Source organism: Gorilla gorilla, chromosome 12 (genome assembly GCF_029281585.2).
Source record: "Gorilla gorilla gorilla isolate KB3781 chromosome 12, NHGRI_mGorGor1-v2.1_pri, whole genome shotgun sequence".
Taxonomy (NCBI): Eukaryota; Metazoa; Chordata; class Mammalia; order Primates; family Hominidae; genus Gorilla; species Gorilla gorilla.
The window spans coordinates 42,607,421-42,625,891 of NC_073236.2; the positions used below are offsets into that span (position 1 = coordinate 42,607,421).

An 18,471-nucleotide genomic window follows, 5' to 3' on the forward strand; every position below is an offset into this window, starting at 1 on the left:
AACTTCTGTAGCTGGAGCCCTGCTACCTCTTGCTTGGCCTGAGGACAGCGGGGAAGCTACGACAAGTGCATGGATAGCAGCTGGGAGGGGAGGCTGGCAAGAGGCTCTCCGTTTCTCCCTGCATGCTGCCTTCCCTGGCCCCGCCTCTGCTTGGAGTCCCCAGCAGGCAGTATCAGCCCCACACAAGACAGAGATCTGGGGCCTCACACCTCACCTTGCCCGCCCCTCCAAGGGCCCAGCAATTACTCGAGAATCTGACTTTGGTGATTTAATGGCTTTTCCCTTAAATATGAGAAATAGGTGTAATTTCTCCTTTTGTTCTTTTACTACAGCCGGAGTGGTAAATACTACCTACTGCCAACAAACACGGGCATCCACTCTGTCTTCAATGCCTCTTCCGTGAGACATTTGAACTGAAATAAGAAGTGTATCATCTAGAATGAATAACCAAAGGGGCCAAGAAAGGCCTAGACTGAAGAAATAAGTCAACATGTGCGTTCTCCGGCACAGGCCCCTCCATGGAGCCGGCAGTCGGCTATGCAGCCAGGGGACGCAGATCCACAGCTCTCAGGCTGATTCAGGACTGTGCAAGCACCGCAGAAGCCAGGGAGCTGGTGTCCTGGGCATCCTGGCAGTTCTTTTCACGTTGGCGCAAATGAGCAATGCGCACGAAGCTGCTCCATCTCTTCTGCTGCGATTTCGCTGCCGAACAGCAGAGGAAGGTTAGGATGCAATTAACAGAGCGGAGTGACCTGCGACGGGGTTAACCTGCGGAACAGAGGCAGCCATAAATCAGCATCCCGGCCTCACGGACGCGCCAGCAGAAGGAAGTCACGCAAGGGGCTTTAAGTCAGCCAAATTGACAGCACCAACAGATCTAGATGGTGTTTTCTTTTCTAGAACCTAGAATAGGTCTTTAGAGACAGATGGACGCTTAGTTTCCGAAAACTGTAAAACAAGGATGCAAGATGCAATATGCACAGAGAATTAATGTCAGTTGTGTTTATGGCTTTTTTTTTCTTGCCAAAAAAGAGTAGATTCCTTATTCTCATGTGGTGAAAGATGTGCTCTGTTTTCTTTAAAATCTAATCATACTTTTGGTAACAAAATGGAAAAATATGAACATTCCTTTTTTTTGAGAATTGATAAAAGCTTATCTATGAACTGACATTAAATAACCATGACGTCAAAAAAACAAGACCATTTTTTGAATGCTTATTATGTGCCAGGTGTTAACCTACCTTAGCTCTTTGATTTTTTCACACTTTTCAGAGGTAGGTTTAGTGGGGACCATTTTGCAGATGATGAAACTGAGGCCCATACAAATGAAGTACATTTTCTAAAGTCACACCACTAATTAGTGTAAGAAATAGAATTCCAAAGTTCAAAAGATACAAACTGAAAAGTTACTATTTACCATGCAATTTTCATACCACTTCACATCAGTATTGGTAAGAATTTTACATAGGGTAAAGGTGTCATGGTATAAACTACCTAACTGGTTTTTTAGTTGTTTGTTTGTTTTGTGACAGAGCCTCACTCTGTCGCCCAGGCTGGAGTGCAGTGGCACAATCTCAGTTCACTGCAACCTCTGTTTCCTGTGTTCAAGCGATTCTCCTGCCTCAGCCTCCTGAGTACCTGGGAATACAGGTGCCCGCCACCATGCTCAGCTAATTTTTGTACTTTTAGTAGAGATGGGGTTTTGTCACGTTGGCCAGTCTGGTCTCGAACTCCTAGGCTCAAGTGATTCGCCCACCTCGGCCTCCCAAAGTGCTGGGATTACAGGCATGAGCCACCATGCCCGGCCATCCTAACTTCTTGAGAACTGATCCTGTGCGGGTTATCTGACTTGCATTGTTTGAGAGAGTCATTAAATCCTCACGGTCAGAACTCAGTGTGTATTGTTCTTGCTACTCTTTCATGAATCCATCTTAACACCCGTGCCGCCTCTATATTTCCATACCCATTGTAGAGGTAAAGAAAGCAAGGCTCAGAGTATGCAACTTTCCCATTATCTCACACAGCAAAGAAGTGCCAGAGCCAGGGACACACTGAAATGCTCTCGAATTCTAACACCCACATCTCTCCCACTTCTTCACACAGATTCCGTCAATAATTAAAGACAGAAGAGAGCCTGTGGCTGTGCCTTCCAGACTCCTTTATTTACTTATTTTAAAATAGAGTTAAGCCGGTCAGTAGCATGCACCTGTAGTCCCAGCTACTCAGGAGGTTGAGACAGCAGGATCGTGTGAACCTAGGAGTTCAAGGCTGTAGTGAGCTATGATCAAATCACTGCACTCTAGCCTGGGAAACAGAGTGAGACCCTGTCTTAAAAATAATAATAATAATAACAATAATAATAATAATAGAGTTGACCAAAGTCAGAAGTAGGTAAGGAAGGAACCAGGCAGGTAGACTCCGGTCTTGTGAATGCCCGGTGGCTGAATGTCCAGGAGTTTCTGCCACAAAGAAGGGAGGCCAATACCTTGGGTGTTGAGGCTGCAAAAGGAATACCATAGCATTTCATGCAGAAAACTACACATGGATTCAGGGAAAGAAGATTTGGATAAAAAAGGATTGGACCTTTGACGTGAAATATGAGCTCCGAAAGGCTCACAAGTGGCCAGGGTTACTAAATAATTAATCAAGAGCAGGCGGGCGGCAGTTTGAAATGTAAATGGGATGGAGGAAGGTGTGATGCTGTCATTCAGGAGAGGCTGATGTGGCTGGAGCTCTGAGCCACTGTACCAGCTCCCAGGAAGGCATGGGCACAAAGGAGCAGCGAGGCCATCCAACAAAGGGCCCCAGAACCCCTAATTCTTGCCTTTGACCTGCGGTTCACTTTCATGTCCCTGTCCCTAAAGAGATGTTAAAAAATGATGAAGAACTGGCTAGGCATGAGGGAGGGGAAGTGAAGCCAACTAAAGAAATGTTACCTGTGTCAGGCAGCAGCAGACACACTTGAGAACACCTTCAATTTTCCTTACATTTTCCTGCTTCTTGAAAAAAAAATGTATCTTTTGTCTGTCCTCTCCCCCTTTCTTCCCAAATTCTCTAGAGTTCTTCCTGCAAGTGGTTCTGTGTGACTCAAAGGCAGACAACAGCTGCAAGCAAAGGAACAAAAAAGAAGATTGACAATAGGAAAAGGGGCAGGTGAGAGAGACTCCCTTTACCTTATCAAACCAGAAAATGCCATGGCTTAAATAGCAAGAAAATAAAGTCTGCAGAAGATGAAATGTCTCTTTTCTGACTAAACAGTGATCAAAAATCTCCGTTCTAGAAAAATATGACTGCTTGGCATTCAAATCACAGTGTCTTAGATCCGGAAGTAACGCTCATGCCTAGCATAGCCTGGTACTTAGTGGGTGCTAGATGCATATTCATTCCTTTTTTGTGTCCCTTTTCTTGTCTATTACACCTTCCTGCACAGGTCAGCCAGCCTCCCCTTAAATTGGCTAGTCTCTCCAAGCTTCCGTGTAAGCTCTGGAAAGCAGAGACAACTCTGGTGCCCACCTGGTAGGGCTGTGCATGTCAAGGGCTGAGCCCATGCCTGGCACGGGCATGAGCTGGTGTAGTGATTGTTGTGTTTGTTATTCCAGACTTAGGAAGCAAGATGTGCACCACTTGGTTTTGTGGGGAAACTGCCAACACTTCTGGGCAGCAAAAGCACAGAGTTCCAGGCAGGGGTGGCAGGAGAGGCAGCTAGTGAGGAGGGTGGGCCAGGGTGTCTGCTGTGTGAGGAGGGACTTGCTGAGGCCTGTGGAGGTTGAAGGGGGGAGGCAAGGGTAGCACAGCTCCCACTGGAGAGCAGGCTCAGGAGGTCCTCACTAGGTACCCTGAGCATAGGCGTGGAGGGAGGGAGTGGAGAATGTAAAGGACCCTGAGGAGTGGGGCCATTTGTGCTCCCCAACACCACCTCACTGCCTAGGCCAGGGGCAAGGGGGCTGGGAGGGGTAGGGGCCACACTGCCAGCTCCTTCAGAGGCTAAGTCTGTGGAGGAGGTTTTTAGCAGCCCGGAGGTAGAACCGGTGTTTTCTGCTTCTTCTCCCTCCTGACAGCTGCTCCCCACCTCCTGCCCCTTTCCTTCCTCTCCATTCCTCTCTCCCCCCGTCTCCCTTCTCCTCTTCCTTGCTTTAGCTTTCTTACCTTCCCTTGCAGAACAAAATCAGAAATTAGTCCCTCCCCTAGAAGTCTCCACCCACCATATGGGCATTTCCATTCATTTTTCTGACATTTCTGCATTTTGCAGGAGGTTGTGACCATGCAGGCCAGGGCCGGGGGCAGGAGCAAGGGCAGCTGAAAGGAGGCAAGGGCAGCTCTGCATGGTTCTAGGGGGTTCTGCTCCCATCCCACCTCCCTCTCTTCACCCTGCTGCACCCATGCCCGTTACTTCAGATATTGGCCAAATGGAAATCTGTTGACTTGCACAGCTCTGGCTTCTTTCTGAATAGGATCTCATAAAAACACACAAAAGTAATCCATAATGGAAATAAAAATAGAATAGAGCCAAGTGCTGCAGCTTTTCCTCTTATGTAGTACAAATTGCTATGATGCACACATTGTTTCAAATTTAAAATCCTGGTTCTTAATGCCTTTCCATTCAGGGAGACAATATCACTTAACTCTTAAGTCCACGGACAATTCCTTTCCAAGAATTTATTACATGTGGTGTGTATTTCTTTAGGAAGTTTATCTGCTTCATAATTTTAAGAGTCTATAGGCCAGGACTTCTAAAACTCGGTAATTTAACTATTTCTGCTATAAAATATACATACAGAAATTGTATCAGCTAGAAAAATATTAATTTTGAGAAATCAAAAGCTAAGTTAGATTTGATTTGGGGAATATTTTCCAAACAAAAGAAAATAATCCTAAAGAAAGTCAAAACTCTGAGCTTTTTATTATATTGCAAGGAAAGCATATAGAGGAATTGGGTTGTTTAGTGTGTGTGTGTGTGTGTGTGTGTGTGTGTCTTCTCAAAGAACTGTAGATTTACACACAGAGCATTGTAACCAACTTCATCCCCATCTAGTATGCAGTGAGAAGCTTGCAGCTTAACCTTGAGTGAGGAGGATTTAAGTTCAATATCAAAAAAAGAGTTCCTGGCAATAAGGGTTGTAAGGACATTTGTAGAGGTTGCCTAGAGGTACTGGCCCACCCTTCCCTGGAGAGCTGTGCCACTTGTGTAGATTCAGTCTGAGATGACAGCCAGGAGAAAATTTCCCAGGTTATCTTATCCCAAAAACCCTCCCCAGGACCGCCTGGACTTACATGTGCGTTAAAGGGTAGATTGAGCGCACCAAGGCCAAAGGCCAGCCTAGACACTTGCCAGCATGGGATCTTGAGCAAGTTATATGCTCAGAATCAATTTTTCAGTTACAGGAGAAACATGGTAAGAACCGTACATCCCTCCTAGGTTTGTGGTGAGGCTAAAGAGGGTGGAAAAGTTCCTATTAGGGTGGAGCCTCCTACAAGTGTTGGTCACTAGTAGGTGCTGCATGAAATTCACAGATGTAAGGTCATGATCCCTTTTTAATCCAAAAGGATTAAAAACCTGCAGAAGTCCAAGGTGAGCGGATCACAAGGTCAGGAGTTCGAGACCAGCCTGGCCAATATGGTGAAACACCATCTCTACCAAAAATACAAAAATTAGCCGGGCATGTTGGCGGGAGCCTGTAGTCCCAGCTACTCAGGAGACAGAGGCAGGAGAATAGCTTGAATGAGGCAGAGGTTGCAGTGAGCTGAGATGTGCCACTCCATTCCAGCCTGGGCAACAGAGTGAGACTCCATCTCAAAAACAAAAATGAAAAACCTGCAGAGGTACTAATAAAGTTTGCAAGTCCTTGGTCTAAGTTGCAATTTTTTTCTCCACACCTGAGAAATCTGTTAAGTTGTACAAATAAATAATTCAAAGGCCAAAGTACCAGATATCTCATCTTAGGTGATCAACAAGTTCACGCCAAGCCCCAACAGCCCAGCGCTAAGGAAGGCCACAGTGTCCATGTGAGCAGTGACTCCCAGCTAAACTTAGACTCAGCATCTGTCCATACAGAGGATCAAATATCCCAGAGTTCCACCTCGAGGAACTTCCCTGATTGACCCCATGAGTGGACTCCTCGGTAACATTCCCACTGTGAGAAAGCCTGCCAGACCCATCAGGGTCTTCAGGCCAGAAAGGATGCAGCTCCAGGAAGCCCTGGCTCTCGTGGCCAACTCTGAGGTGGCAACCCCTCAAAATCTGACCAGAGAAAAGGCCAGTGCAGCAGTGCAGGCCTCATGAGCAAGCACCACCACCGACTTGCCTTAGGAATGCACTTCCTCTTTCCCCTCAACCTCCCTATCGTTAACTGACTGAAAGCCACACTCACAACGAGAACAATATCTGGGTATCTCTGGTCATCATTTCGCTTTCCTCTGAAGCTGGAATAATTATCCTACAGGTATCAGCTGTGGCAGAAGGTGGCCGGAGTTTGTGCTACAAGAATATTCCCAGGGGTTGCAGTGAACCGAGATCACATCACTGCACTCCAGCCTGGGAGACAGAGCAAGACTCCATCTCAAAAAAATTAAAAATAATAAAAAAAGAAAGACAAATATCACATGTTCTCATTCATATGTGGGAGCTATAAAGGTGACTTCATGGAGGTAGAGGATAGATGATGGTTACCAGAGGCTGAGGCTGGGAAGGGTAGAGGGGAAGGAGGGATTAAAAATGGGTTGATTAAGGGGTACAAAAACACAATTAGATAGAAGAAATTAGATCTGGTGTTCCATAGCACAATAGGGTGGCTATAGTTAACAATAATTTATTGCATATTTTGAAATAACTAGAAGAGTAGAATTGAATGTTCCTAACACAAGGAAATGATAAATGTTTAAGGTGATAGATATCCCAATTACTATGATAGTAATTGTATGCTTGTATCAAAATATCACATGTACCCCATAAATATGTACAACTATGATGTATTCATAAAAATTAAATTAAAAAAAAAGAATATGTCCAGGGATATAACCTCAGAGGTAAGGTAGTATCTGGATGAGAACTTACTGGGCACAATAAGTGCCACACCCATCTTGAGGATGGAACCGAGGACAAAGCTGTCTATCTTGTCCCCACTCACCATCCCTTCCCTGTTGCTGGTGTCTTTCCACAACATAAGTCTCAGGCCCCGAAATGGCAAGAAACCTCCAATTTACAGAAGCCACAGGACCCACCTCCAACACCTGGTGGGATGAGCCCCCCCCAATTCCCAGCCCATAGACACAGGGAGGCCTCATCTTCTGGAATCCAAGTACAGTACAACCTACCATCTTCCACCAGAGCCATCTCAGATGTCTCACTCTCATCACTAAGAATTTAAAATATGATGTCTTTTTTGCATAAAGTAAAATTCAGGAAAAATAAAAATGTTTATGGTCCACATATTTTTAGGAGTTACATGTAAAATATACATATACAGAATGTCTTCAGTACACAGGAAGGAAGGGTAGCAAAATGCTTTCTTGGGGGCATTGCCTCCTCCAACTACTCACAAAATAGTGAAAAATGAACACCCTGCTACATCCTTTCCTGAGGATATGTGTGGAAAAGATAGAGGACTATGTCTCTCTCTCAACCTCAATCCAGGACACCAACTGCATGCACATGGCCTCAGATGCCATCTCTCTGGGCCAGCCTCTGTCCGTCCTGGGCTGGTAGATGGTTCCTCAGCCCCAGCCTGGCAGGGTCAGCTCCAGCTGGAGAGACAACTACTGCTCAAACTTAAATGAGGGAGGTTATGTTCAAAGCACTCCACCACCTGAACTGAGGTTTTTGCTCCTGAAATTATTAGATTGATGTTTGCATTCCTAAAGCTTGATGACTGCATATTGCTTATCACTGTTATAGAGAAAAGATATTCCTGATGCATGCCGTAACCTACCTGAATGTGAGACATTTCCATTTATAAAGAGCCCATGAACTCAGCCCTGGCCCTCTCTCTACCTGGTACCTCTTCCTTGAGCTTCCCTAAAACTCACACTCCTTTGCCAAAGTGCCTAAAAAGAGTAGAAAATGAAATGATTAAAACTCAAGAACTCAGGAAGAGGGCATGGGCCACAATATAACATGTTCTGTACTCAGAATCCAAATATCAGAGTTCAAAAACCACACTCACCCATGACCAGCTGTGCGACCAGGAACCAGCCTTTTTACCTGAGTCCCAATTTTCCATGCTTATAGCACAGAGGTTCCCAAATTCTCTCTGCCTTCCACAGATCTAGGGGCAAGGCTTAGATAAGATAAAGCACTTGACAGTCCCCAGACCAGGCCCTGCCCCCGCACAAAGTGCTCAGTGCAGGTTGATTGTAAAGTACTGAGGGAGCATCTGGTAAAATCACACCACTGATGGCAGCAATCAGGGGTTTAACGCTGCTGAAAAGTCTGCACCAACCTGTAAAAGAGATGGCAAGATCCTCGCTCTTCTCTGAAGCCACACCCTTTGCCTGTGCCTGGAGCTTGCTCTCTGCGGGAGAACCTGGAGCTGATCTCCAGAATACAGCTTCTCTCGGCCTTTTAAACCAGGGCCCAGAGAGGCACTACCAGAATACCAGATTACCGGGGAGGCAGGGCAGCCGAGGCTCCAAAATGGAGGAGGAGCCCCTTGCTCACAAACCAGGACCAGCAGGTCCTGCCTAGAAGGGCTCTAGCAAGAGATGAAACCCCTTAAGCCACAGTCGGGGAAAAGGATCAGACAGTGAGCTCCTCTCCGGCCCAAAGCGCAGTGAGGACAGGGACAACACATGGATAGGAGTGCTCTCCTGTGACCAGGACAGAGCTTGGCACTAGGAGGTGCTCACCAAGTACTGAAGAATGCCTGAATGCCCTAGGCAGAGGAGGTGTCGCATATGCCAGCCCCAGGGCACCGATGGGAGAGCCACAGAAAGCCTCAGGATGCAACTGCCCCACAGCAGTGGGGCTAGAAGTAGAGGGAGGAGGGCCTCCAGGGGAAAGAAGTGGCCAGAGAGCCTCTGTTTGCTTCCTGCCACTGCCCACAGCCAGCCCTGCAGCAGCGTTTCTGGCTCCCTTCCTCAGCCACATTGCGGAACAGGCAGGCCCGGCTGTGGCACAGTCTGAAATGCCCAGGCACAGCACGACTGCTAAATTCTCGCACTCCCTGGACTCAGCTCAGCCCCACACCGCGCATTCTTACTCTCCAGTTCTGGGGACAGATTTTACAGCCCGTTCGCATCTTCCCAAGCCTCGCTCAGATCTGGGCACATGGCACAGGAAAAAGCGCCACTGAGCGGATCTAAAGAACAGCGGGTGTCGGGGAGCCGGAAAGCAGGAATCATCTCAGCAACCCGTCTCTGGATTGGGAGGAAGAACATGTTCCTAAACACATTTGCTCACTGCTAGGGAGGCGGCGCCTCTTCTGAGGGAAGCCACTCCCTCTTCCCACAGCCTGCTCCTGGCTTTATTGCTCCTCTCAGTCACTGTCATTGCCGTCACCAGCTCATCAAAATCTACCCCCTTCTCCCTCTCTTGTTCTCTCCCCTCAGCCCTGCCTATCTTATTAACATTTTCCAAACACGTCTCTCATCCACTCCTCTCTCTCTCCCCAGCTGCAGGACACCCTCACAGCTGCGTCTGTGGACTGCCTCAGTATCCTCCCTGCTGACCCTGTGGCCCACAGCTCACCAGCTTCTGTCCTTCCTTCTAATCCGTACACCAAGATGTCCCAAAATGTTCTTTGTGAAGAGTAAATCTAACAGTGCCTTCCGACGGCTGAAGACCATTTGTGACTCTCCACGGCCTGTTCTCAGCCCAGGCTTCTGTTCCCCTAGCAATACCAAACTATCACCTTCTGAGCACTCATCAAAAATCCTGCTAAGTGCTTTCATGAGACTTCCCATCGAATCCTCACAACGTCACTGGAAAGAGGCATTGCCGTCTGCATTTTACTTGTGAGGAAGCTGAGACTGGAAGCGCTCCATCATTTGTAGACAGCAAGGCAGTAGTCCAGCTGGGATCCTCAGCCAGGCAGGCCCAGGCCTACAGGCACTGGCCCATCCCACCTCCAGTGGCTACCAGGGCCACTTAGAAGTTTCAAGTCCTCCCCAGCTTCCCAAGGCCAACTGCAAGGAGTTTCTCAATCCCTTCCAGGTGTCCCCATCACTAAAGGATGTGTCCGTCTGCAGCTTAGTTGTACGTCTGTTTTTCTCCCCAGGCTGGATGCCTTGAAGATAAGAATCATCTTGAGTCCCTAATGCTTAGCACAGAGCTGTACTCAGGAGGGTTAATTGAATTAATTAATGGTCAGCAAAATGAATGAGTGGATGAATGAATATCACACATTCAAGTGATCACATTTCCTGTCTCTTCCACAATAAGGCTCAATTGATTGGCTTGGCTATGTTAGGAATGTTGGACATAGGTATACTGGTTACAGAATAGTATCAGAGCAAGGTTAAATTTTCAACATTTAAGGGTGGAATCACCCTCACAATAAACGTGTTGTTTTTGTCAGCATTGTCGCTGTTGTTGTTTACTATGGAATGTCACCATGCTTGAATCTTAAGCAGACGGGCTTGGGCTCCATTCATAATTTTCCTGCTTTAGAAAAAGTTATGATCACAGAAGGGGACCTTAGCGCTTGCCAACTGCCAGAGCCCAACAGCAGCTTTGGTCTCAGCACAGGTGGATGTGATTTTCTTTACCGGTGATCTGTCCATGAGCTGTGCAGTTTGTCCCACTGATGATGTGGGTGAAGGATGAAGCCAGGGCTCACCCTTCTAAGGGGGACATTGAGATTCCTGGGCATTGTACCAATTCAGCCATATGTCACCCCAGAAAGTAACTGCTTTTTCCATATATGATCATAACTAATGTTGCAAAGCCTGTTTTGCCTGGATCCTTTTACAGAACCTATGCAAAATATGCTGTGCGCTTTCACTCCAGATTTCTTTCTTAGGATGAATGGCTCTGCGCATACACGGGAACAAGCTCTTATTCTGTTCATCAGGAATGATCATTATTCCATAGGCTAATTCCCTGCGCATTAGTTATATGGGGTGAAGTTCTGGCTCATATGCAGGAGCTGATGGAAACAGAGTCCTAGTGGCCAAATACATCCTAATGTTCTCCTTTCAATTCTTTCATTTTTGCTGTCTTTACCTTTTAGAAAATGTTAATGTATTCCTGATGAATTCAGTGTGAAAAAAAAATATGTTTATCAGCTTGGGTTTAAAATTTTTATTCATAATAAGAATATAGTAGCATTGCCAAGACCCTCCAAAGCCAATCCTCGGATCTTCGCCAGCTCTTTGGGGGCATCGTAAACAAGCTGACCATGCAGAAGAGTTACAAGAAAGGGGTTCCCATGCCAACACAATAGCAAGTGTATTTTCATTAGGTATTGATGCTTTGTTCTTGCTACGAGTAGGGTTGAAGGAAGTGTGCTCTGGTAGCAAAAACCCTGCAAGTTGTCATTTGGTAACTGCATAAGTTGTGCCTTTAGCCAGGGCCAAATGGATGATAAACTTGCCACTGTTAACAGTCTCTAGTTATTTGGAGCAATCCACACTTTTTCTTGCAAAATCACACACTCAATTTCTTGACTACGTTTCCTCATCTATAAAATGGGAGAGAGGGAAGATAAGCTCTGTGGCCCTTTTGCACTCTGCAATCTCTAAGTGCCTTTGCATCTCCATCCAGCCCCACCCCACCCAGAGGATGGATGCCCACAGTCCCCCATCCCGGCCCTGCCAGCATTGCAAAGCCTGCTGAGGATTTGCACAAGTAAACCCACCTCAGCAGCTTCACTGCTCCCCTTAGTAAATAACTGCATACAGAAACCCTGCAGGTTCTCAGGCTGCAGCCAGCGCCACAGCTGGGTTCTTTAGTTTGTTGTGAAAAGAATTCCAGCATGACACAGCTCCTCTCAGCACAAAGACATGCTGAAGCACTAGGAAAGAAAATTTTTTAAAGAATGCTTCTGAAAGCCAGGCAGCCAGGAGAGAGATGTAGGCTCGGGCCAGCCTCCTCCCTGCCGGGGCCTGGACCTGTTGCCTGGGCTCTGCTCCTCTCAATGGTAAACAGAGCCGTTCACGAATCACCAAGGCTCAGAACGGCGGGTCTGGCCACAGGGGCGCCTCGGACGCCTCCCAGGCATCTGCAGCAAACAGTGCCACCTGCACTGTGGTCAGATCAGGGACAGCCGGTCCCCCCTGTTGTTTGATTTCTAAACCTGCCTCCACCTCCCCAAGGCCTCTGAGAGCTGAGGGCTTGCAAATCAACACAACATTTAATTAACTGCACATTAAAGTTTCCATCTTTCAAAGAAGGGAATTAGGGACAGTGCACTTTCTGAAGCACTCATTAATGAAAAAATAAATTCTAAAGCCTCCTGAGTTCGGGGTGGTCCTTACCATTCTAGGTGGCTTCCTGCTTTAATGCTCAGGGCTGGGCAAGTTCCCTCAGATGAGCTGCAATCTTCAGGCGTTTTTAACCCTCTGACAGCTAGCCTTGGTTTTGCCCCACACCATGCACCCTGAATAATCCTTAAGAGTTTTCAAGAAATATCCAGAAATGTTTCCAATTATATTGAATTATGAATGCTTTTTTATTAAAATAAAAGATATACAGATGTTACTTTTAAGAGAGGCATGAATAATATAATTAAACAACTGTCTATACTACCTATGGAATGGTTGTAAGCTGCTATTACCCTTGAGAATGACGGAGGCGCATGTACTGCTGGCATGGAGGGACATGGCCATCAGCTTGACAGTGGGGAGTGATAGAGATGGGAAGGAGAGCAAGTGAAAGACAGACCCGGGCCGGGTGTGGTGGCTCATGCCTGTAATCCCAGCATTTTGGGAGGCTGAGGTAGGTGGATCACTTGAAGGCAGGAGTTCGAGACCAGCCTCGCCAACATGGTGAAACCCCATCTCTACTAAAAATACAAAACTTAGCTGGGTATGGTGGCACATGCCTGTAATCCCAGCTACTGGAGAAGCTGAGGCAGGAGAATGGCTTGAACCTGGCAGGCGGAGGTTGCTGTGAACCAAGATCATGCCACTGCACTCCAGCCTGGGCAAAAGAGCGAGACTCTGCCTCAAAGCAAAAACAAAAACAAAGACCCGAAGAAATCCAGTGCAATTCATCTCAAGCAGGGTAGCTCTCCATGTGCCAATTCAGGCTGTGGCTAGATACACACACACACACATACACACACACACACACACACACACACAAACTCATCACTTACTCACACATCCTGCCTGGAGGCAAAAAAAAAAAAAAACAGTGAATGGGAAGAATGTTGCTCATGAGGCCATGGATGCTGCTCCTACTTCTACCACAAATCCACTCCCTGCTTTTTCCACTCATCTGAAAAACCATGGTACCTACCTGTACCTGCATCAAGATCACCTGCAGCTCTTTCTATGAGTTGCATCATTTTTAAAAGGAATTATGTTGCAATGCTTTGTTTTGTTACTTATCTGTGCACATGGCTCTTCCCAATATTATCAAGTTTTGAGAAAAAGGAAGGGATCTGATTTAATTTCGTATTATGCCTTGTGTGTATCTAGTCATGCTACACATTTTACTTCACTTCTATTATGTGCCAGACACTGCACCAAGCATCAAGGATATAGATGCTGGTCCTGCCCTTCTAGAGATGGCAAAGAAATAGCAGATAAATGAATGGATTGTCAATTATAATTGTGGTTAGGTAGGGACAAGGGCCTAAGATAACAAATGATAGAGAAGAAGAGACCAACTTCCAATGAGATGCTTCAGGACAGCCTCTGGAAGGGATGTTCTGGGTCATCCCGCAGAAGGAAGAGAAAGTGCTAGCTATGCAGCAAGAAGGGAGAGTGGCATCCCTGGTAGAGGTATCTTGCACATGACAGACACACAGTCACTTGATTTGTTGATAAAAGTTAATATAATACATCTAATAAATTCAAATTACTAATGCAATCTAACCACAGTAGGCTCGTGTATAGAAAAAGCACCCAGTAAATTAATTCTTTGCTATCCAGGAGGTGACAGAGCCTTGTGTAAGCAATGGGCTCCCTCAAGGAGAGGGATCACTTAAGATCACTTAAGATGGGTTAAGACACCAAAACTAACCAAGCTCAGAGCCCTTGTACCCTCAGCCTTTCCTTTTCCTCTCATCTCAGCTCTCTGGTCAGTGCCCAGCATTAATTTATGCAGTAACTGGAACACCAGAGGATTCTAGGTGTTCATCCATAATTCCCTGAAATTCACTATTTCTATCCTGTCTTTGGAGTTTTCTCTCCAGTGTGACATCATGGAAGAGGCAGCATCTCAATTTCTTACACATATTCCTCAAGTAGCCCGCAATGCCATCACACATTGCAAGAACACAGAGCGAGGGTGTGTCCTCATCAGACACCATAGCTTGTGCAGCTGGCTGTGGGTCATTGAAATGTGTGTCCCATCTTGTGATGAGAGAGGGAACTGAATGAGTCCAAACTGCTCAGCCACTTGGCTCTCACGGCACAGGTGCCCCATTTCCCTGGCCTCCCATTAGGCTTTGTCAAAAGGGGAATGTAGGCGGAGACAAGGCAGGAAATAACTAGTGAGGTGAGTTTTCCTGGCTGGACCCTGACAGATACAGCCACCCAGGAGATGAGAGCTCTTCTTATCTTTTCTTATTACTTAATAATTGTTGCCTGTGTGCCCAGGCTGTCATGTAGCCCTTGGGGTGGAAGAAGGAAGGCAGATAAAGACTAAAAAATCTGTATCTGTAGTCACCTAGTGTGTAAAAGCAGCATCTGGCTGGAAGCTGTGCCCACCCACCCCTTGAAACAATCTGATGCTATTGTTCTCCTGTCCCCCACCTTCCTTCCTGTCTGTCACCAACCCTTCCGGGGGCCTTCTCTATGTCAAGCCCTGTGTTATACTGTTAGAACCACACATACGATGATGGACACAGTCCTTACTCTCAAAATTCCAGTCTAGTGAGGATGCATGAGCAGATGACGGGGACAGAGTGCGAACTACTGTGATCGAGGTGGGCAAAGGGTATGAAGGCGCACAGGTAGTGGTCTCATTATGCAGCCCAGGGGGAGCTGATGGTGGGCTTCTCTGAGAAGTAGAGGCCAGGGTCAACCTGTGACTGATCAAGAGATAAGACTAACACTGAGTAAACAACAGGAAAATATAAGAGGTGCTGCATCAACAGGCACATTACTGAAATGTATGGTCCTTATTGGTTCCCACACAGGCCTGGGGATTGGTGAAATGGATTCGGATGACTGCATCGGAATCAGGGAAGGCCCCCACTCCCATCCACAGAATCTAGTCTAGTGGGTCCATGTTGAAGCTCAAGAATCTATTCACTTGGTTTAAGTCCTAACAGGGGGTGTAGTAGGTACCTGGTTATCTCATACTCGTAACATTCCTTTGAGAGTCAGGGAACTACTTCTCCCTATTGAAACCATGAGCAGGGATCAGCCAGTACAATGAATATGAGTCATTCACACCCAGGAATAGTATGCTTGAACCCCACAAATGGTGGGCCAAATGCTTTCTGGTGCAAAATTTTGATGGATGATGCTTCTTTAGCCTGGGCAGAGATTTAATTTGTGTTTCAGTGGAACGCTTTCAATTGTCAACGACAAAAGGCGATATTTCCAATACTCCTTGAGAACAGGCTTCAAAGGCATCAGCTCTTTTTTAAAAAAGCATTTCAGCTTTATTTTGATGTGGCAGAAAAGTTTTGCATGCATCCTCGCATCTACTGTTGTGACAGCTGCGTTTAATGAGTGCAAAATGATCAGAAAAACATCCTTTGCTGTGGGTTGCCAGTTGGTGACAGGGAAGAGGTGATGCTGTAATCGGAGCAGTAAAGTCAGGTACACATCTGCGGAGGCAGATTTCTGCTATCTGGTCTGTACTGGGCACCTCAATGCATGGCCTCAAATCCAAATAAGACCCGTAGACCCACATCCCATGGTCCCCTTCCTCAAGCAGCAGGGCAAAGACTCAACTGGACCACGTCTGGTTGTTTCTGCTGGAAGTTCATGCAAAGTCAAGTGTTTCTAAACCTTCCACATACCTTTCCTAAGGAGAGAAGATCTTTCTGGCTACTCTAACATAATTAACAAACTCAGGAGAAAACCAAAAAAGTAGGACGGGGGCAAACTTGAAATAATTCATGTGTAGAGGCCTAAATCAGAAAATAAAGGACTTTCTTTAAATATAGTTATGATAGATTAAATTATTGTTTAACAAATATTCAGTACCCCTCCTGCCCCCAACACAGAAACATACTGGCCTCCAATGGGAAGAGTTTACTTTCTCACCCTACTGATGTTGAGCTTGACTATGGGACTCCTTTGGCCAGTGAAATGTGGGCAGAAATGACCATATGTCAATTTGGAGCCTAGGCCTTAAGGCATTGCATGTTTACACATACCACTTTGAGAGCTTCTACTTGCACCTTAGAAAGACTGTAAATCAGATAGCTCTATGCCCTGTGATGATCATTGCAGAATGAGACAGGTGAAACAGACCTGAATACAAACTGTGGCTTGAAGCAGAGTTTTTCCAACTGACCCATGCACTGCAAAGCATACCTAAAGGAGAGGTGCCTAGCTGTGCCCACGTAGATCACCCACACCACAGCTGACCTGCAGCCCAGGAAGCATGAGCATAGACGACAGTTAATTTAAATCACTGAGATTTAGAATTGTTTGTTATTCAGCATCATTGTGTTGCTTCATAAGCTTTTGATAGAGATTACCAACAATGGATGCCTGATTATGTGCCAGAGAAATTTTCCCAGCTGTGCTAAATGCCTCCTACAGCTCTGTCGACATGGTGGGAGGGTGCTTTGGGTTAAATGCTTGTGTCCCCCCAAATTTTATATGTTGAAGCCTTAACCCCCAATATGATAGTATCAGGAGGTGGAGACTTTGGGAGATGATTTCAGTTAGATGAGGTCATGAAGGTGTCACTGTCACTATAAGATTAATGACCTTATAAGAAGGGAAAGAAACCCAAGATCTCTCTCTCTCTCTCTCTCTCTCTCTCTCTATCTATCTATCTCTATCTCTCTGTCTGTCTCTCTCTCTCTCTCTCTGCCATGTGAGGACACAGAGAGAGGACATCCATCTGCAAACCAGGAAGAAAGTCCTCACCAGGAACCTTGATCAGCCAGCATCGTGATCTTGGACATCTCAGCCTGCAGAACTGTGAAAAATAAATCATCGTTTAAGCCCCAACCCCCAGTCTACGGTGTTTGTTATAGCAGCCGAAACTAAGACAGAGGGAAAATAGATAGATGGAGCAAATACTCAAGTCAATCAATCAGATTTACACAAAGCAAGACAGGTAACAACTCCATGCTGAACTACATTTTTCAGCTTTTGGTTCCATTTTGGGGTCATGGAGTCAGTCACACTTTGCAATTAATGGAAGGGTAGCTTCAGGAAGGTTGCCAAGGAAGCTCCTTGGTACCAACATTCTTTACTGGTTATTACCTTCTTGCATCTTATTTTTTTAAAAAATATTTTATTTAGAGACAAGCTCTCGCTCGCTCTCACCCAAGCTGGGGTGCAATGGTGCAATCCTGGCTCACTGCAACCTTGACCTCCTGGGCTCAAGAGATCCTCTCAGTTCAGCCTCCTGAGTAGCTGGAACTTCAGGTGCATGCCACTATGATCAGCTAATTTTTTTTTTTTTTTCCATAGAGACAGGGTCTCGCTATATTGCTCAGGCATGGTCGAGAACTCCTGGCTTCAAGCAATTTTCCCACCTCAGCCACCCAAAGTGCTGGGATTACAGGCATGAGTCACCATGCCCAGAACTCCTTCTTACATCTTACAGGTGAAAACTAAAAGTAACTACTTGTGTCCATCTCTTTCCCTTGAGTCTGTTTCATTTCTGTATGGCTTCAATCTTCTCTTTCTTCAGTCATAGGAAGACAACAAAAATAAACTGTCACAGAGAACCATTACAAAAATTTACTCTTGCGGGGAGAATCCTGTGGGTGTCTAAAAGCTTACGCTAAGTTATATTTGCTTCATTTATGCTTCTACTGACGAATAATTAGGGCAGCAATTAATTTTAAAATGCAAATGAGCAATGGGTCTCACTGTTTTGTTTTGTTTTGTTTTAAATATCCTTTGTCCTCAGTTCTATTGGTGTCTTAATGGATTTAGTTTAGCAAAGGAATGAAATTATTTTTTCTAATGCTTTATTTACTTGATTGAATCGGGCTTTTTATCAAATATTGACTACAAATGTTTGTTCAAGATCATATGCCATAGAAGTTAATAGAAATAAAAACCTGGAGTAGAGAACCACCATTTTTTACATGTCTTGTGGGTGATCTGTCTGAATGATGATCAGTGACAGTCAGAAGAGGTGATGGCCTTGTGCCTGGCTATCTGAACTAATTGTTGTTTCGTAGTCAAAGGGAAAATTCTTTATCTTTGAAAATGTCT

The 18,471-nt window shown here is 45.8% G+C and overlaps 1 long non-coding RNA gene across 1 annotated transcript; it reads right to left on the bottom strand.

The window, feature by feature from the left end:
• Window positions 1-253: 253 nt before the first annotated feature.
• LOC101144904 (uncharacterized) lies at window positions 254-11,322 on the bottom strand. Its single transcript, XR_173942.4, has 4 exons — window positions 9,683-11,322; window positions 7,926-8,040; window positions 2,937-3,104; window positions 254-768 (listed from the first exon to the last, which is right to left on the bottom strand). It is a non-coding gene; the product is annotated as an uncharacterized lncRNA (long non-coding RNA).
• Between the last annotated feature and the right edge of the window lie 7,149 nt (window positions 11,323-18,471).